This window comes from Ambystoma mexicanum, chromosome 4p, assembly GCF_040938575.1.
Source record: "Ambystoma mexicanum isolate Mex_15411 chromosome 4p, UKY_AmexF1_1, whole genome shotgun sequence".
Classification (NCBI taxonomy): Eukaryota; Metazoa; Chordata; class Amphibia; order Caudata; family Ambystomatidae; genus Ambystoma; species Ambystoma mexicanum.
This window is the reverse complement of record NC_090927.1, coordinates 50,078,694-50,097,275: the sequence shown is the minus strand read 5'-3', so window position 1 is coordinate 50,097,275 and position 18,582 is coordinate 50,078,694. Positions and strand designations below refer to the sequence as shown.

The window sequence follows — 18,582 nt, the reverse complement described above, 5'->3', positions numbered from 1 at the left end:
CCTTCCCATTCACCTCTCCATAGGCCCTTTCTTGCTCCATGGTACCCTCCCCTTGACCTCTCCATACTCCCTTTTTTGCTCCATGATACCAAGCCCCTTCACTTCTCCATACTCCTTCCTTGCTCCATGATACCCTTCACCTCTCCATCCTCCCTTCCTTTCTGCATGGTACCCTCCTCCCTCACCTCTCCATACTTCCTTCCTTGCTCCATGGTACCCGCCCCGTCACCTCTCCATAATCCCTTTCTTGCTCCATGCTACCCTTCACCTCTCCATAGTCCCTTTCTTGCTCCATGGTACCCTTCACCTCTCCATACTCCCTTTCTTGCTCCATGGTACTCTTCCCCTCTCCATACGCCCTTTCTTGCTCCATGGTACCCTCCCCCTTCACCTCTCCATACACCCTTTCTTGCTCTGTGGTACCCCCCTTCACCTGTCCATACTCCCTTCTTTTGCTCTATGGTACCCTTCATCTCTCCATACTCCCTTTCTTGCTCAGTGGTACCCTCCCCCTTCACCTGTCCATACGCCCTTTCTTGCTCCGTGGTACCCCCCCTTCACCTGTCCATACTCCCTTCTTTTGCTCCATGGTACCCTCCCCCTTTACCTCTCCATACTCCCTTCCTTGCTCCATGGTACCCTTCCTGTTCACTTCTCCATACTCCCTTCCTTGCTCCATGCCCTCCCCTTCACCTCTCCATACTCCTTTCTTTTGCTCCATGGTACCCTCCCCTTCATCTCTCCATACTCCCTTTCTTGCTCAGTGGTACCCTCCCCCTTCACCTGTCCATACTCCCTTCTTTTGCTCCATTGTACCCTCCCCCTTTACCTCTCCATACTCCCTTCCTTGCTCCATGGTACCCTTCCTGTTCACTTCTCCATACTCCCTTCCTTGCTCCATGCCCTCCCCTTCACCTCTCCATACTCCTTTCTTTTGCTCCATGGTACCCTCCCCTTCATCTCTTCATACTCCCTTCCTTGCTCCATGGAGCCCTTCACCTGTCCATACTCACTTTCTTGCTCCATGGTACCCTCCCCCTTCACCTCTCCATACTCCCTTTCTTGCTCCATGGTACCCTCCCCCTTCACCTCTCCATACGCCCCTTCTTGCTCCATGGTACTCTTCACCTCTCCGTAGTCCCTTTCTTGCTCCATGGTACTCTTCACCTCTCCATAGTCCATTTCTTGCTCCATGGTACTCTTCACCTCTCCATAGTCCCTTTCTTGCTCCATGGTACTCTTCACCTCTCCATAGTCCCTTTCTTGCTCCATGGTACTCTTCACCTCTCCATAGTCCCTTTCTTGCTCCATGGTACTCTTCACCTCTCCATACTCCCTTTCTTGCTCCATGGTACCCTCCCCCTTCACCTCTCCATACGCCCTTTCTTGCTCCATGGTACTCTTCACCTCCCCTTAGTCCCTTTCTTGCTCCATGGTACACTTCACCTCTCCTTAGTCCCTTTCTTGCTACATGGAACCCCCCCTTCACCTCTCCATGCTCCCTTTTTTACTCCATGGTACTCTTCACCTCTCCTTAGTCCCTTTCTTGCTCCATGGAACCCCCCCTTCACCTCTCCATGCTCCCTTTTTACTCCATGGTACCCTTCACCTCTCCTTAGTCCCTTTCTTGCTCCATGGTACCCTCCGTCTTCAATTCTCCATAATCCCTTCTTTGCTCCCTGGTACTTTCGTTCTAGTTAAGCGCATACCTATCATTCTGTTCATGAGCACTACTGTAGCATAACCTATCCACGCTCTAGGAATTATGTATAATACAGGGAAGGGAGGGGCAGGTTCTGGGATTGAGGTTAATCACCAGCTAGTGGACAGATATCGCATCACAACACCAGAGAACCTGGAGGTGTTTCTAGAAAGGTTATTACTGATCTCTGCTCTGAGACTTGTTTTCCACACAGGGCCTTCGAAAGAAAATGTTGAGGATATTCTACTGCGAGAGCATTGTTGACCGACTTCTGATGGGAGAACGCTTCACCAACTTGAGATGTGCCCTCTGGATAATATTGTCCGTACCCGATTTCATACAGATGTGGCTGCTGTCATTTACCTGACAGAAGTCACACTTGGGTCTGAGCAGTCAAAAACTCCATCCACTCAGTGTCGAAAAACATGAATTCTCACCTTATATATTTCAGGGTGCTAAACTGGCATCCCTTTCATATCTGAAGCCTGACTTTCTCCGTAGGCTTTGTATGCATGGATGAGTGGGATTTATAGTGGGAACCGAGCTAGCACTCGGTGCAGCACTGTCCAGAAATCGTGAACTGCAGGCTCATTTTCCCCAGTAGTGAAGGTCTGTTGGGATTGCATCTGATGGTATCCCCGTAGGTGGTCTCCAGCATTCTCAGATGTTTTCCTCTGCTCCACATTTACTCACGAGGGTCCCTTCAGGCATATGTGATGCCACTGGACTGCATGCCTAGTTTTGCCTTATCGGCTTCTCTGGGTTTTGGTGATGGATCCTCTGGTTAGGTTTAACAGCGGAACCCTCCAGTCTTCCCAAGATCTGCAACAAAGTTTGTGTTACTAGAAATAGCGGCTTCCCCCGTCACAAACCTCGAAGGGAAAAGGATGCCGGTATCACACTATAGCCCAGGTCTTGAGTGGCTTTGTGTTTAGATTCAGAGATGGGGCATGGGCTGGGAGGGGGGGGGAGTATGTGACTCCCTCCATGTGGAACACAGCTCTGGCACTTAGACCCTGGCATGGTGCCAACAGTTATCCAGAAGCCATGTTACCCCCACACATCTGGCTAGCTTTCCAAATACATTCAATTGCGACCTACAGCATCCATAAAATGCCCCTATGCAAAGGCCCCGTCCACTGCAGCGGCGGCAAAAGCCAAACACCACTCTTCTCATGGAACATACAGATTGCAACATAAATCTGATTTAAAAATACTCTAGGGAGTACAACGGTTCCCGTTCTCCATTAAATTTCCCTTTTACTGCCATCTTCCAGAAGTAGTAAGCAACATAATGTCATGTTGCATTTCTGGTATATATACCAAGCCCCGCTGCCATTTGCATGGTTTCCAAGTATTCTGACCTCTGCGTCTGGGTGAATTACTATTGGAGTTACCCTGACCTCTGGGTGTGGGACAGTTGTTGGGTGCTATGTGTACAGTGCACAGAAGTGTTGCTTTGCAGAGAGCATCGTTGTGTGGACCTGGTGCTAGAATGCACTGACTGGGGCTGTGTGGTATACAAGTTCATTATCGGGGTGTCTTGTTGTGTTGTTGGTGGGGGATATTTCGTGTGCAGTGTACAGGTGGCATATTTTGTATCCATGTAGTGAGTTAGAGCATAGGAGAATCAGGGTGTTCGCGGGGGAATTGGCAAAGGGCCCAGTAGGTGCTTTGGAGCCTCTACTAGGCGCTTGTTGGCGGCATACTATTATGGTGCCATGACGAGCTCTGTAGAATGTAAAGCCAGGTCTTTAAGGTTTTGCTGAATGTCAAGTGATCCTTGATGGCAACTTCCCTTTAGGAGGCAGTATAAGTGTTTTGCCAGGATATTAAAGATGGCCAATACTGTAACGAATCAAATTCGGGGGCACCAGTGGTCCTGGGGTGAGTATCGGTTTCTAAACCATCAATCAGCCCCACACCTCTAGTGCCACCAGAAGGGATCCCAACAGATTGGAAACCCAAGGACATTATAAACCTCCTTGTCTAATTTTGTTAATGTAGACGGAACGGCCGGCTTATCCCCGAAAGGTTGTGTATCGTTGGTTAGTTGCAACACAGTGAAAATAAAAATGATTACCCAATGATAAAAGCGACTGTCCAGTCAAGATTGTATACACATATCGGCTTTATTATTATCACAAGAGACAGTTCTAACACACTACAAAACACAACCAATCCTGTAAAGGAATGCAGAGGACAGACTGTTTCAAAGAAGGAAAAGGGAGGCACTCTGGATACTAACAGGAGGTTAGTCAGTATAGTAATTAATTGCAATAGTTCAAGGATTTTAAGAAATAATCACAAGAACTCTGTTCGATGCACTCCAAAATTCAAATTTGATATCATGCAATTATATTTCATTAACATGTATCCAATAATATCATCAAATCTTGAAGTATTGTTCACCATGACATAACATTTCATTCCAAATCTTGGAATTGGTTGTCATTGCCATATCCTCAAAAACTTGGTCAAACAAAAATTGTGTTTCCATGTCATGGTTGTTTTTCCCTTTTGTTTCCTTTTTTATTTTGTATTTTTTGTTTAGTTTTTTTTAGTTTTATTTTTAAGTTCCCCTCTACACGTGTTTCCCAGTAGTTCAAGGATGCCTGGTTCCAACACAAAGGGAGCAATGGGTCATAAAATGTCACCAAGGGCCTTCAGAGAAGGACCAGGGGACAGAACCACAATGCTGTAGGAGTTCTTGGTGCTCGACAGGGTCGAATCGGTTTCAGGGCACTTTACACCTTCTGCCACAGAATTCAAGATGAAAGACAGCTGTCGGTATCAGGCGGCAGGCAGTTTGTTGAGCGAAGCTGGACGGGTGGCTGCAGCCTGGCTTACACGGCGGCTCAGGAATCGTCTCAGCGCTGGTCGTTGGTTCTGAAGCACTGCTCGTGGCGTCTCAGAAGGCTTTAGCGACTGTGGCATGACAACAGTCAGCAGTGCAGTCGGTTGCATCTCGAGGGGCTCGACTGGCTCAAAAATGTCCTTTAAGGCAGACGTTGGTAGTTGCTTGTTGATGCACTCCTCCTAGCTTATTCATTGGGCTTGTGTTGTCCTTTAAGACAGATGACCCAAAGCTGAGGAGAGTGTTGCAGGTAGCTAGCTGCCTTATCCTTGGTTTGGTTCAGAGACTGTCTGGCACTTCCCACCTAGAAAGCTGCTGCAGAGCCTAGCAGGGCGCACTGTGTGATGGCTGGGTACTGGAGCTGTTGGAGGGTCCTCTGAATTTGGTATCTACCTCTGTTCCCTGGGAGATGTTTAGGGGAGGAATCTTGCTTCCCTCTTGGAGGTAATGGTCTCCCTTCGCTGGCGGAAGGAAGGCAGACTGTACCTTCAGCCAGGGTCCAATGCTGAGTTCTTGTTTTTACTCCTTGCAAAGTCATCAGATGATCTGCCCAAAAGAACGGCTCCAGCCGCTTTTAAAGCCAAATGGACCACAGGGATTGGTGTAGGCTAATCCTACCTTAATGAACCAACCTGGGTCCCCACCAACAGTCTCCTGAATGTGTGCGGTCATAACCAGAGTCCTTTGTAACAGAGAAGGTAAAAGGGGTGAAAACATGTACTACGAAATCCCACCCATCTTCCTGTCTGTTTTGGATCAAATGGTCTCTCTCGTTAATGCATCTCTTTGTGGTTCCTGATTAAAGCGTCAGGTCTTGCTTGAAGCTGCAGCGACACTAGACTCTCTGGCTCGCCCAAACCACTTTCTTGTACCTTCTGAATGGGGTCCCCCTGCGTGAATGACTACTGTAATACACGCTGTCCCAATCATGACATTTCACTTACAATCAATACTGAGGGCGGGAGCTGGCTTCAGGTTGACACAGTGCATATGAAAGGGTGTTGGGGTTTCCTGCCTCCTTTTGTTAGCCTCTGCAGCCAGGCCCATGTGGGTCTGTTTATATTAAACTCTGATTAGAATGTGAATGCTTCCACCCACTACATGGTTCAACAAAAGGACAGGGCAGATTCATGGAGATTTTGTTAGTTAATGAGGATGGCCAGGGTAGTGGGATGGTTTGGCCCTCCCCCTTCTGGAGATGCATTGTGTACTCCACCTCTCAGATCCCAACTAAATATGACAGTGGGGGACTGCACCTGTAGGCTGAGTCCACCCAGAATACACAGGTCTATTATGCATATGTCATGCAGTGAGCATAGGAAAATGTGTGCGGATTAGCCCCACACATTTTCCAGAGGTTGATCTACATTAATTCAATTTCATTTAAAATTTCAAAAAAGCCCAGTCGAGCACACACCCACCGTGTGGATGCTTGAATTCCTCAGATGCCTCCCAGCCCAACAAGTGAATCACCACCCTACTGAGGGTGTGGTTCTTCATCAAGGCAAAAGTAACAGCTGAGGCATCTGCATTTTCATGCCATGAGCCTGGCTTGTGCTAGATGTTCATATCTAATCCCTGTAGGGATATGGCCTAACGCAAAAGCTTAGGGTTCTCCCCTTGCATGGCCATTAACCATTGAAGAGGCCAGTGGTCTGTCTGAATCGTAATGTGTGACCCAAAGATGTAGGGTTTCAGCTTCTTTGCAGCCCAAAGAACCGCGTAAGCCTTTTTTTCAGCGACATCCCAGTTCCTTTCCCTTTTTGTCAATCGCCTGCTAATGTAGGGGACAGTTTGCTCTATCTCTTGAGAGTTCAGCTGATATAACACTGCTCCAATCCCAAAATCACAGGCGTCTGTCTGGATAATGAACTCCTGGCCACAGTCTGAGAACTGGGGCACTGCACAATCCATCTTTAAATCCTGAAAGGAGGTTTGACAGGCAGTGGTCCAAGTTACCTTCTTCTGCATTTTCTTGGAAGTTACATCATTCTGGGGCATGGAACTGGTCCCATACTCCTTGATGAACAACCAGTAGTACCTGGTGAGACCTAGAAAGGCTCCCACCTACATCTGTGTGGTGCGGAGGTCCCAATCCTTCACAGCATGTACCTTTGCTTCAAGGGTTTGTTTCTGACCTCCTCCGACCAGGTGGCCTAGGTAAGGGACGGTACCCTATGCCATCTGGCACTTTATGGCCTTGATAGTCAGACCTGCATCCTGCAGTGCCTGAAACACTTGGGTCTCTAGGCCCAGCAGGCACGGGACCCACATCTGGGCATACCCGTCCCACTCGGGGTGACAAAGCAAAAACAAAGGGGTGATGGCTGGCAGTGGTTAAGATTTAGTCTAAACCTTCCAGCCATCACCCCTTTGTTTTTGCTTTGTCACCCCGAGTGGGACGGGTATGCCCAGACGTGGGTCCCATGCCTGCTGGGCCTAGAGACCCAAGCTACTCCTCACTGATGAGCCCCAACAAGGGCAAAACATGTTTGGGGATGCCTGTGGTCTCGTGCAGAATGGACGTGACCTAACAGTTCGGGCTGGACTGCCCCTTTTGGGGTGGGCCATGCCTGATTTGCATATGGTCTTTCCCCTTCTGTAATGGCTTGGCAGGCGAAGAACGATGGTCTGGAGGGTTGCCCCGAGCAATGCCAGTGGTTAAGAGTTAGTCTAAACCTTCCAGCCATCACCCCTTTGTTTTTGCTTTGTCACCCCGAGTGGGACGGGTATGCCCAGACATGGGTCCCGTGCCTGCTGGGCCTAGAGACCCAAGCTACTCCTCACTGATGAGCCCCAACAAGGGCGAAACATGTTTGAGGATGCTTGTGGTCTCGTGCAGAATGGATGTGACCTAGCAGTTCGGGCTGGACTGCCCCTTTTGGGGTGGGCCATGCCTGATTTGCATATGGTCTTTCCCCTTCTGTAATGGCTTGGCAGGCGAAGAACGATGGTCTGGAGGGTTGCCCCGAGCAATGCCAGTGGTTAAGATTTAGTCTAAACCTTCCAGCCATCACCCCTTTGTTTTTGCTTTGTCACCCCGAGTGGGACGGGTATGCCCAGACGTGGGTCCCGTGCCTGCTGGGCCTAGAGACCTAAGCTACTCCTCACTGATGAGCCCCAACAAGGGCGAAACATGTTTGGGGATGCTTGTGGTCTCGTGCAGAATGGATGTGACATAGCAGTTCGGGCTGGACTGCCCCTTTTGGGGTGGGCCATGCCTGATTTGCATATGGTCTTTCCCCTTCTGTAATGGCTTGGCAGGCGAAGAACGATGGTCTGGAGGGTTGCCCCAAGCAATGCCAGTGGTTAAGATTTAGTCTAAACCTTCCAGCTATCACCCCTTTGTTTTTGCTTTGTCACCCCGAGTGGGACGGGTATGCCCAGACGTGGGTCCCGTGCCTGCTGGGCCTAGAGACCCAAGCTACTCCTCACTGATGAGCCCCGACAAGGCCGAAACATGTTTGGGGATGCTTGTGGTCTCGTGCAGAATGGATGTGACCTAGCAGTTCGGGCTGGACTGACCCTTTTGGGGTGGGCCATGCCTGATTTGCATATGGTCTTTCCCCTTCTGTAATGGCTTGGCAGGCGAAGAACGATGGTCTGGAGGGTTGCCCCGAGCAATGCCAGTGGTTAAGATTTAGTCTAAACCTTCCAGCCATCACCCCTTTGTTTTTGCTTTGTCACCCCGAGTGGGACGGGTATGCCCAGACGTGGGTCCCGTGCCTGCTGGGCCTAGAGACCCAAGCTACTCCTCACTGATGAGCCCCAACAAGGGCGAAACATGTTTGGGGATGCTTGTGGTCTCGTGCAGAATGAATGTGACCTAGCAGTTCGGGCTGGACTGACCCTTTTGGGGTGGGCCATGCCTGATTTGCATATGGTCTTTCCCCTTCTGTAATGGCTTGGCAGGCGAAGAACGATGGTCTGGAGGGTTGCCCCGAGCAATGCAAGTGGTTAAGATTTAGTCTAAACCTTCCAGCCATCACCCCTTTGTTTTTGCTTTGTCACCCCGAGTGGGACGGGTATGCCCAGACGTGGGTCCCGTGCCTGCTGGGCCTAGAGACCCAAGCTACTCCTCACTGATGAGCCCCAACAAGGGCGAAACATGTTTGGGGATGCTTGTGGTCTCGTGCAGAATGAATGTGACCTAGCAGTTCGGGCTGGACTGCCCCTTTTGGGGTGGGCCATGCCTGATTTACATATGGTCTTTCCCCTTCTGTAATGGCTTGGCAGGCGAAGAACGATGGTCTGGAGGGTTGCCCCGAGCAATGCCAGTGGTTAAGATTTAGTCTAAACCTTCCAGCCATCACCCCTTTGTTTTTGCTTTGTCACCCCGAGTGGGACGGGTATGCCCAGACGTGGGTCCCGTGCCTGCTGGGCCTAGAGACCCAAGCTACTCCTCACTGATGAGCCCCAACAAGGCCGAAACATGTTTGGGAATGCTTGTGGTCTCGTGCAGAATGGATGCGACCTAGCAGTTCGGGCTGGACTGCCCCTTTTGGGGTGGGCCATGCCTGATTTGCATATGGTCTTTCTCCTTCTGTAATGGCTTGGCAGGCGAAGAACGATGGTCTGGAGGGTTGCCCCGAGCAATGCCAGTGGTTAAGATTTAGTCTAAACCTTCCAGCCATCACCCCTTTGTTTTTGCTTTGTCACCCCGAGTGGGACGGGTATGCCCAGACGTGGGTCCCGTGCCTGCTGGGCCTAGAGACCCAAGCTACTCCTCACTGATGAGCCCCAACAAGGGCGAAACATGTTTGGGGATGCTTGTGGTCTCGTGCAGAATGGATGTGACCTAACAGTTCGGGCTGGACTGCCCCTTTTGGGGTGGGCCATGCCTGATTTACATATGGTCTTTCCCCTTCTGTAATGGCTTGGCAGGCGAAGAACGATGGTCTGGAGGGTTGCCCCGAGCAATGCCAGTGGTCAAGATTTAGTCTAAACCTTCCAGCCATCACCCCTTTGTTTTTGCTTTGTCACCCCAAGTGGGACGGGTATGCCCAGACGTGGGTCCCGTGCCTGCTGAGCCTAGAGACCCAAGCTACTCCTCACTGATGAGCCCCAACAGGGGCGAAACATGTTTGGGGATGCTTGTGGTCTCGTGCAGAATGGATGCAACCTAGCAGTTCGGGCTGGACTGCCCCTTTTGGGGTGAGCCGTGCCTGATTTGCATATGGTCTTTCCCCTTCTGTAATGGCTTGGCAGGCGAAGAACGATGGTCTGGAGGGTTGCCCCGAGCAATGTCAGTGGTTAAGATTTAGTCTAAACCTTCCAGCTATCACCCCTTTGTTTTTGCTTTGTCACCCCGAGTGGGACGGGTATGCCCAGACGTGGGTCCCGTGCCTGTTGGGCCTAGAGACCCAAGCTACTCCTCACTGATGAGCCCCAACAAGGGCGAAACACGTTTGGGGATGCTTGTGGTCTCGTGCAGAATGGATGTGACCTAGCAGTTCAGGCTGGACTGCCCCTTTTGGGGTGGGCCATGCCTGATTTACATATGGTCTTTCCCCTTCTGTAATGGCTTGGCAGGCGAAGAACGATGGTCTGGAGGGTTGCCCCGAGCAATGCCAGTGGTTAAGATTTAGTCTAAACCTTCCAGCCATCACCCCTTTGTTTTTGCTTGTCACCCCGAGTGGGACGGGTATGCCCAGATGTGGGTCCTGTGCCTGCTGGGCCTAGAGACCCAAGCTACTCCTCACTGATGAGCCCCAACAAGGGCGAAACATGTTTGAGGATGCTTGTGGTCTCGTGCAGAATGGATGTGACCTAGCAGTTCGGGCTGGACTGACCCTTTTGGGGTGGGCCATGCCTGATTTGCATATGGTCTTTCCCCTTCTGTAATGGCTTGGCAGGCGAAGAACGATGGTCTGGAGGGTTGCCCCGAGCAATGCCAGTGGTTAAGATTTAGTCTAAACCTTCCAGCCATCACCCCTTTGTTTTTGCTTTGTCACCACGAGTGGGACGGGTATGCCCAGACGTGGGTCCCGTGCCTGCTGGGCCTAGAGACCCAAGCTACTCCTCACTGATGAGCCCCAACAAGGGCGAAACATGTTTGGGAATGCTTGTGGTCTCGTGCAGAATGGATGTGACCTAACAGTTCGGGCTGGACTGCCCCTTTTGGGGTGGGCCATGCCTGATTTACATATGGTCTTTCCCCTTCTGTAATGGCTTGGCAGGCGAAGAACGATGGTCTGGAGGGTTGCCCCGAGCAATGCCAGTGGTCAAGATTTAGTCTAAACCTTCCAGCCATCACCCCTTTGTTTTTGCTTTGTCACCCCGAGTGGGACGGGTATGCCCAGACGTGGGTCCCGTGCCTGCTGGGCCTAGAGACCCAAGCTACTCCTCACTGATGAGCCCCAACAAGGGCAAAACATGTTTGGGGATGCTTGTGGTCTCGTGCAGAATGGATGTGACCTAGCAGTTCGGGCTGGATTGCCCCTTTTGGGGTGGGCCATGCCTGATTTGCATATAGTTTTAGTTTAGTTTTAGTTTATTATTTGTATAGCGCGCCATACCCTGGAGTATCAGGGCGCAAACAGACAAGGATATGCTCAACTTAGTTACAGGTACATAGAAATCAGATGAAGGTACAGAGATGCGCTGAGCTTGGTTACAGATATGCTCGGCTAATTGCAAGTACAGGAAAAGGCAGGAAGTGTAGACATAGACATCAGCAATATTACAGCAAGCAGATATGAACAGGGAGAGATCAAGGACAGGGGAGCAAGGAGCATGCTCCTGTTCACGTAATATATAGTTATATACAGTAATGTACAATGTGACAAGTGGACTAGTTAGCTGTCATTCGCTCTCAGCCACCTTGTGAGGTTTTGTCTAAATTTTGCGAAAGGCTGAGGTTCTCTGACGTCATGGGGGAGGGAGTTCCATAACTGCGCAGCCTTGACCGGGAAGCTATTTCCTCCTATAGTGGCAAGTTTGAAACGCGGGACTTGGAGGCAGTTTGCGTTGGCTATTCTGGTAGGTCTGGAAGAAGTCCTTTTACGTAATCTATCAATGAGGTAAGGTGGAGCTTTGTTGTTGATACATTTGTGGGTGAGGGAAGCGATTTTGAGATGAATTTTGTCTACGGTGGTGAGCCATTTGTATTCTCTTCTTGTAGAGGATATATGCTCGTTTCTATTAATCTTGAGTGCTGCTCTCAGAGCATTGTTCTGGAGCACTTGAATTTTGTGGATGGTCTGTTTATTAGCTCCAATGTAAAGTCCATTACAATAGTCTAATTTGGATAGTATCAAGGCTCTGGCTAGTGTAATGCAACTATCTGTGGAGAGGAATTGTTTGCTCGCTCTGATAAGTTTGCATGTATATGCTGTGGCAGAGGCTAGAGAGTTAACTTGTTTGGTAAAGTTCATGGTGGCGTCTAGGTAAAATCCTAAGGTTTTTACTTCATGAGCTACTTTTATGTTGTTCCCATCAATAATGAAGTTGTCGTAATCAGGGCTGAGTTTGGATATATAGGTAGTGGTGCCCAGGATGATAAGCTCAGTTTTATCATCGTTCAGGCATAGGCCGTGTGTGGCCATCCATGCCTGAACTATGCTATAGATCCTGTTCACTAGGGCCAGGTCCTTGTCGTAGTCTCCTGAGAGTGGGAGGAGGATCTGGGTATCATCTGCGTAGTTAGTGTAGGCGATACCCAGATGATCCATTTCATCAAAGAGAGGCTTCGTGAAGACATTATAGAGGGTGGGTGACACACAAGACCCTTGTGGAACACTGCATGTTATGGGATTGGATCTGCTGAGGCTGATGGAGCGAAGACTCTCATGGTCCGATTACTCAGGAATTACTTGATCCAAATTATGGCCTCTTTTGAAAAGTGGGCTGCCGAGTCGAGGTGACTACACAGGACTGTGTGGTCCACTAAGTCGCATGCCGCTGATAGGTCCAGGAGGAGAAGTAAGGCCGCTTGGCCATTGTCTCTGCAATCGTCTATTTGGGCCTTAAGGTCTATTAACGCTGTCTCGGTCCCATGTTTCGGGCGGAATCCTGATTGACGGGTTCCAAGTAAGTGGTTAGACTCTAGGAAGCTTTGAATTTGCAAGTAAGCCACTTTATCTAAAATTTTTAGAAGAAAGGGCACAGTCGTGATGGGGCTGAAGTTAGTCAGAATGGCAGGGTCAAGTGTTTGCTTCTTTAGTAGTGGCAGTACCCAGGACTCTTTTAGGTTGACGGTACTGAACCTGAGGTGAAGGAAGAGTTGATTAGTTTGGTTATAAATGGCAACAGTTCTCTCGCAGCATCCTTGATGAGTTGTGCTGGGCATTGGTCGCCTTTGCAGTTGGACGGTTTGAGTCCCAGGATGACCTTTTCTACCTCTATGGTCGATACCTTAGAGAAGCAGAATCGGGCTCCCAACTTGGGCTGTGGCGGTGGCCATATGGTCTTTCCCCTTCTGTAATGGCTTGGCAGGCAAAGAACAATGGTCTGGAGGGTTGCCCCGAGCAATGCCAGTGGTTAAGATTTAGTCTAAACCTTCCAGCCATCACCCCTTTGTTTTTGACTGAGGGGACCAAACAGAAGTTCAAAGGGGCTAAACCCTACTCAGTTCTGTGGCACCTCCCTGTAGGTGAACAGAAGGCATAGCTGGAGAATAACCCATTTTCTCCTCAGATGCTCTTCAAAGCCACCTATCATGCCTTTCAGGGTCTTGTTGAACCGCTCAACAAGCCAGTTTGTTTGTGGATGGAAGGAGGCAGAGAACCGGTAAGTGACTCCACACGCTTACCACATAGCCTTCATATATACTGGTATGAAGTTTGATCCCCTGTCAGAAATGACTTCCTTGGGGAATCCAACACAGGAGAATATCCCAATCAGAGCCTTTGCAACCACGGGGGCTTTGATGCTCCTCAGAAGGACAGCATCAGGCTACCTTGTGGCTTGGTCCACCACCACCAAGATGTATCTGTTCTCTGAGCTGGTTTGAGGATTCAAAGGAACCACAATATCCATGCCTATTCCCTTGAAAGGCCGCCCAACCACAGGTAGTGAACTTAAGGGGGCCTGTGTGGCACCGCCTGACTTGCCAGAAGCCTGACCAGTCGGGCAGGACCAGACAAATTCCTAAACTTTTATGCCAAATTACAGCCAGTAAAAGTGCACAAACAACCGGTCTGATGTCCTAGCCACTCCCAAGTGGCCCGCTAAAGTAATTTGGTGAGCCAAATCCAAAAGGAACTTTCTGTGGCATTGGGGTATCACCCTCTGAGTCTTTTGTCTCACTATACAGGAGTCCATTCTCACAGTACGCTTTGAACAGTCCAGGGGACTCGCCCTTAGCCTGCTCCTTCGCCTGCTTCTGCAGACTCGCCAGAGTGGGACACTCTTTCTGGACTTTGAAGAAGTCAGTCTGATCTGGGCCCCCAGTTGATGCAAACTCATCCACCTTGGGCAGACCCTTCAGATCTGTGCTCACCTGGTTCTCGACCTCGGGTTCCTGCGGTGCGCCAGGCAACGCTGAAGTCACTGAGTCACCTGCTACCAAAGTAGGGTCCTCAGTGGCTACTGGACCTTCTACCACAGGAATAGGTGACTCAACAGTCTGCAGAACTGGACCAGGGGCTACCGGCCACGCCAGTCCTTCCAACAAGCCCTCCGGAAGCACTCCAGGCCCTAAGGCTCTGAGAGTGTTCAATCTGGTGATCTATCTGGCCCTCGATCGGGTAGCCGCTGCGGCTATCTCAGAATCAGGAAGAACATTACCCAGCAGACCTGGGACAGGGATGGAGTCTTTCACCGCTACACGGCACTGGGTCGCTTCACCTCGCCAGCTGAACTCTACGATCGCCAAGGGGCACTTACTCTTTCTGTCAAACCCATTGAAACTACAATCGGGCCCCTCCAATATACTGGCCTGGCTGTACCAACTGCCGGGTGACCGCAGTGAGGCTAGCTGCGGTCTCTCGGACTGCAGGAGTTTTGTGTCCATTGATATACACATGTTCTAGATAGAGTTGGGTATTATTGGGAACTGGGATCTCTTCTGGAGACCCGGTACTGTTCCCACTCAGTGTAACCAATCTACATTCAGCCACTTCCTAGCCTAGTCGGAAGTCCTCCTCTAGGAGGCCCACACTAATGATGGCCTCCTCCACAAGTCCCTCATTCACTATGCTGTGCTTGGGTAAGCCCTCACAAGCTGCATCTCCTTTCCTATGTGTGAGGGGTCAGAAATATGAGGCAGACAGCTTTTCTGATGATTTCTCAAAATATGTCATTTTATCAAATCATAGGTTTCAATAAACACCTCACTAGGCCTACCCTGACAAGGATTTCTCTGCCTAAATAAACTAAAGGGAACCCTCTAACAAAGGCTATCTGGCCCTCACACTTGTACTTTAAAATACACAAGAAAATGTTTGGCAATTCACAACAATAAATGCATTTGTAATGTATTCAGTCTCTCTTCATAACCTGTGTGAACTCCCTGTCCCCGGGTTTTAAGTTGGATTTAGTTCCAATGTTGAACAAAAAGAAACAAGGAAATCTGGGTTTGAAACAAAGTTCCAACACAGTTCTTTGCACTTTCAGCTTGTCAAAATAAAGTTTTATTGTTCCAATGTTCAACAAAAGAAAGGTTCCTCTTCTTCCTCGAATAGTGATTTTCACGTAATCAAATAGCATCCATGATATTCTTGGTCAGGATAATTTGCCACAATTTATAAATGTCAATGAAACACAGCTTCTTAATGTCAACTTTTCTTAGCTCTCCTTTCAACACCGTAAAACACAGTTTGTATCTTTGTCAGGATAACTTCACAGCACTTTTATTTCAACCTGATTTCTTCTCACACCAGTCTCACTTCTACAAGGATTCACCATGCTGGTCTACTCGCCTGCCCGATGGTGTTCCACAATCAACAGTGCTTCTGAAGTTCTAAATCTACTGACAAACAAAGGTTTACCACAGCTTCAACAGTTTGTAATTCTGTGACTTTCAACAACTTTTCAGAAAAGACAAGATTCACTTTATTCCCCGCAACACTTCCAAGTAAGCAAAGCACTCCTCCTCTGAACATGAACCTTCCAGAAGTGCAGCCTCTCTGTTACTCATGCCCTCCTGCAACACCAGTAACTAAAATGCCGGTAAGGATGTGATTCTACCTTTCCTCCTTTTGGCTTTGGCAATGTGAGTGTTTATACCAGCTTTAATGTTACCACCATCAACAAGAGTCACCCTTTTACAACTTTGCATTGGCCCCTTCTCTTCCTGTCGGCCACAGTAGCTTAATGGTGTGCTTTGTTAGTCTCTTTTGGCTTTGGGCAATGCTTGCACAACTCTTGGCTTGCGACAATGCGTGCACCACTCTTGGCTTGGAACTCACAATTATTAAAGTTCAGTCACTTAGATTCAGTGCTACAATGTTTGCTACTGCTTTACACATGAATCTTCAGTTGGCCGTCACTTTAGAATCACATTTAGGTACACATGATTAGTACTTCTGCTGTTTTCTTCAGTTTAATATTCAATTAGGGCCATGCAGGTAGTTTCACTCCTACGCGAGTGTTACTTTTGTTGCATTCATTGTCCGACAATCAACTGTCGGGTTAACAGCGCTTTCACTCACGGGCAAGTGATTATCCTTTGCTACAGTTGTCTGCCTTTGTTGGTGCACGCTCGTTAACACTCACCGGCTTCTGTCTTCGATCCCTTTGCTACAGGATACTTTGTGTGCTGCAGGACTTCCACTGCTCTGGCTCCTTTCAATAGGAAACACTTCCTTGTTAAAGTTGCCTTTGTTCTCACCAGCTGAGTACAGAGCTCGACTTGCTACTGAGACCCTTGGGTGCACACCAGACCCAGGCCATGGTCTCATGCACGCTTCCTGCTGCGCAGTCTCTACAATTCGGTTCACATGGGGGGGTAGCCTTCTTCCTTCACACTTCCTTCTGCGTAACCTCTGCACTTCAGATTTAGTGGGAAAAGGACCCTCTCAGGACCGGCAGCTGGAATCTGCTTTACAGTGGTTCCCAGCGCCCTCTCTTTGCTCCATCTTCTGCGTGGACTGCCAACAACGTGTTTTCCTTCTGCTGATGCTGCTCCAACTCCACCTCCATCTAATAGCCTGCACCTGAGGGGGCCTTTTAAGCCTCTCTGCCTCCCTCAGGTGCGGTTATTTGTCTTAGCAAGCTGACCACTCCAGCAACATTGCTCTTGAGCCCTCTACCCTGTCCCAGTACTTAGGGAATTATCTGACTTGAAGTCCCCAACAACACATTTAGGTTTTCTTATGTCTTCTGTTTGGCAATAAGCCATTAGAAGTGTGGGATTTCATAGGAAATTAAACAAGGGTGTTTGCGCATCTTCCTGACCTATCCCTCCCACCCCCATGTGGCCCTCCGGCAGGACACCACCCCAAGGGTCGGGATCAGGAAGCGTCTGCCCTTCGCTGCCTACATGAGAAGGGCCCCAGGCCAGGCTTTCTGGGGGAACCATTGCTGATTCATCACATGGCCCAGCTCCTTACACACAAAACAACCTTTATGTGGTGAGAATGTAGGTGCCCCAATGTTAGCGGTGCCTCTGCTCTTCTTTTTGGTGTGTTCAGCTGAACTAAAGTTTTGGTATTTTCTTTATTTTGCAGACCTGACTTCAAAGAGGATTGGGTTGGACCTTTGTCCTTCCCATCCTTAACTTTTTTGGTCCGAAGATATCTCTTCTGCTTTGGGTGTGCTCACCGGATCTATGTGATCACTGCGCCACCCATAACTGCTACGGTCGAAATGCTGACGCCAGTTACGGCGCAGGGTGATCATATAGATCACTGTGCCCGCTTCCCCGGCCTGCTTTTCCCTTCACACCCCCCACCCCTATTTTACCTTTTACGGGCAGGACACTTCTGTGTGTGCCGCCTGCTATCCCTGCTGCGTCAGCTCCTCCCACTAACGTGGTTAGAGCTGACACCGCAGGGTGCTTTTCTTTTTTTTTCTTTCGAGTCCCCCGCTTACCAAAATGTTAAGCGGGGGACACACCCGCAACCCCCAACTCCCGTTACGGCACCCAAGCAGAGCAGGGGACACCCCCGCAACCCCTGCTGTACTTGGGCGCAGTAAATGTTACCCTCATTTTGTGTGCCCCCAGTCACAGTAAGTGCGGGGGGGCACAAATGAGGGTGATATTTTTGTACGATTCCATGCTCACCTGTGCCTTTTTCTGGGCTCGAGTACTCACAAATCTGTCGGCAGACTTTGCAAGCTCCCCATGGTCTGCTATAGTCTTGTCCACAAGATGCTGGTGTAGGTCAACCTCACAATTCTTCAATACATGATCACACGCAATCAAGTTGTATATCCCTTTTAAATGTGTCAACTTTGTTAGCAGTCACCCACCCGCTCAGATATTTCAACAAGTGTGTGAACGCTTCAAGTATCTGCTCACTTTTCTTTCTGAGCTCTGAAGCGCTTGAGATACTGTTCAGGTGGTTTACAGAACTTCCTGAGGAGGGCTGCCTTCATGATCTCTTAAATGGTCCTTTCCTGAGGAGCTAACTGAAGAATTGCATCAGTCCCTTGTGTCGTTAAGCAACTCATCAGTGCTGCACCCCTCATACTTTGTCCTCCTCATGTAACTGAAAAGCAAGTCGAAAATATCCTTCCCCATCTCGTAAGCTTGCACAAAGTCTTTGGGGATGTGCAGCCGGGGCTTAATGCGGGCACTCTGGTTTGCACCACTAGCGCTGCTTTCACTAGAGGTGGATGTATTGGCCTCCTTCGTCTCATCGAGTGCCAGTCTGCGCAGCTCTATCGCACCCCTGTCCCACTCCATTGTGGCCTTGTCCCGCTGCTTTTGTTTCTTCTCTCCTCCAACAGGAGCTTTCTAGTTGCTACATCGTTAACAGCTGGAACAATTACGGGGCCACTTAGAGACAGTGCTGAGGCCTGGGACCTGTGGGATACCGCACTTGCCCCTGACATCCACAAAACTCTAGAGTGTTGAGAAACCACACTTGACCCCCCCCCCCTGCCCCTCCGGCAGTATGGTTGGCGAGAAACACTG

General features: G+C 49.5%; 1 protein-coding gene across 3 annotated transcripts in view; it reads left to right on the top strand.

The window, feature by feature from the left end:
* Positions 1-18,582, top strand: part of LOC138452974 (zinc finger protein 436-like) — a 114,744-nt gene that overhangs the window by 78,353 nt on the left and 17,809 nt on the right. Inside the window, exon 2 of one of the 3 annotated variants that reach the window (XM_069605342.1) lies at positions 15,538-15,671. The exons of 1 other annotated variant lie outside the window; for it this stretch is intronic. The gene's annotated coding sequence lies outside the window, so the exon portion shown is untranslated. Of the gene's footprint in view, positions 1-15,382; positions 15,672-18,582 lie in introns of all 3 variants that reach the window. One more of the 3 variants, XM_069605341.1, reaches the window with a different exon arrangement.